This window comes from Ostrinia nubilalis, chromosome 12, assembly GCF_963855985.1.
Source record: "Ostrinia nubilalis chromosome 12, ilOstNubi1.1, whole genome shotgun sequence".
NCBI lineage: Eukaryota > Metazoa > Arthropoda > Insecta > Lepidoptera > Crambidae > Ostrinia > Ostrinia nubilalis.
The window spans coordinates 15,186,884-15,188,926 of NC_087099.1; the positions used below are offsets into that span (position 1 = coordinate 15,186,884).

General features: G+C 32.0%; 1 long non-coding RNA gene across 1 annotated transcript; it reads left to right on the forward strand.

Annotated features, from left to right (window-relative positions):
- The first annotated feature begins 276 nt into the window (after positions 1 to 276).
- Positions 277 to 1,528, forward strand: LOC135076601 (uncharacterized). The gene is made up of 2 exons (XR_010258320.1): positions 277 to 554; positions 1,055 to 1,528. It is a non-coding gene; the product is annotated as an uncharacterized LOC135076601 (long non-coding RNA).
- The last annotated feature ends 515 nt before the right edge of the window (positions 1,529 to 2,043 follow it).

The following is a 2,043-nucleotide window of genomic DNA, read 5'->3' on the forward strand; positions in this document are numbered from 1 at the left end:
CCGACAAAGGTTGTCAAATTGACTGACATGTTCATCGTATAGTACAGTCCACTATGAAAATTAGCTGTGGTTTGTTTCAACTACCTATTTTAAATTTTTTTGTCACTTTCTAAGTGTTGAATTTTATGGGATTGGGAAAGAAGTAAGTAAGTAAGCGTTCATGAGCAGACATTGCAGTTGAATATTCAAGTTCTGAATTTGATTATTGATGAATAATAAAATAAATTCTACTAGCTCGATTGATGGTTTCATTTAATTTATTTAAATCAGGCTACCTAGGGTCATTTCGCCTGTTCGCGTCCATCGCCCAATTCGCGTCCATTTTGCCGATCTCCTTTTAAAAATCCTCGAAAACAAGTCAACTAACACACCAATCAAACGAAAAGTCATTACCGCTAATACGTCAATGTATAAGAGGCACGCACACATAGACAAAAGTCCTGTGCGTCCAACCATTCCTGTTTAGAAAAATAGTTAGTCTCGGCTGTTCAACAAGGAAGCTCACACGCGCTGCATGTTTAGATAAAAATTAGTGTGCAGCGGCGTGTTTGATGGTAAGTTTTATATTGTTTTATGTGTATTTTAGGATAGATAGCTATTTCTACAGTTTAATGATGAAAAAAGGTATAATGTTTATTATGAATTTGGTAATGTTTTTTATATTTAACGAATAAAATAAGGTGGACGCGTATTACTACATCGATTTTACAAAACTTCCACTTTGCGTCCACAATGGACGCAAACTATACCTATCCTCTATAATAATAAACCAAATTGCGTCCACTGTTTTCGTTAAATACTTGCTTATAAAAAAAATTTAAAACATACTGTTTAATATTAATGTGTATAGGTAAGGTCATTTTAAGAATACAAGTTCGCCCATCTGACCCTAAGTGAGCTACTTTTATTTTAATTGATATTTTTGTTTTTGTTTAATTTTTTCTAAAATTTGACCTAAAAACTGCCTAAATTTTTTTTCTCGCGTGTTTTTAACCGCTTTTGTTATTTGATATTAATATCGAATATGTCTTTAGTCAAATAAATTCAATTTCAGATCCAGATAATGATTGGATAGCTAGTTACGAGCCGCGAAAGTTTAACAAAGGTACAAACCACGATAAAAATTTCAACTTGGAATTCGATTTAAAAAAAATTAAAGGTGATAGTGGATTGCCAATGATCTTAAAAACATCTCTAGCTTCTCTTCTTTCCAATGATATGTCACGTCATGTAGTAAATATTGAAATTCGTCAAAAATTCAAAGTTTAGGGAAGAAAATGGAACAATAATACAAAAGTAGTTGAATGGCTTCTTAACATTTCGAGATGGAGAGTTTAAAAATAATTTCAAAGATGATCGTCCAGGTCAAAAATTGTTTGAAAAATGTTTGACCAGAAATAAAGAATTTTTTACTTAAACCAATGTTGAGAAGAATTATTTTTATTTTTTAAAGTGAGTTTTAAATGATGATAATGTTGATTTTTAATAATTAAGTTTATTGTTAAATAAAGAAATTGTTCAAATACAATCTTTCTTTATTAATTCTTAAAAATATCACCCCTATATTCCTTTTCTAAGCTGCTGGACGCGAAATGGTCCACGGGTGGACGCAATTTGGATTTTGTGGACGCAAACTGGGTATAACGCCTAATTCTGAAGTTTATCTATTTAAAAAGAAAACGCAAGATGTTTCTAATACAACTGAAAGTTAATCTTAAAATAGAATATATAATGAATACATTACACAAATTTGTCATAGAAATGAGTGCTGGGGCATTTTTATTATCGCCGTCAAACTTGCCAACTGCACTAAATGGACGCGAACAGGCGAAATGACCCTATAATAATATTTTTTCGTTAATTTATGAAAATATCAAATTAGCCCGTAATCCTGAATCCTGATACATAAAGTTAGCCTATTAATTTAACACAGGTACGACTGTACTCAGTGTTGCACTATCAAATGCAATTGACGCGCCCCTGTGCCAGGGTTTTTATGTTCCTGGTCAGGCTATACAAGCTGTCACAAAAACTATGTAACCT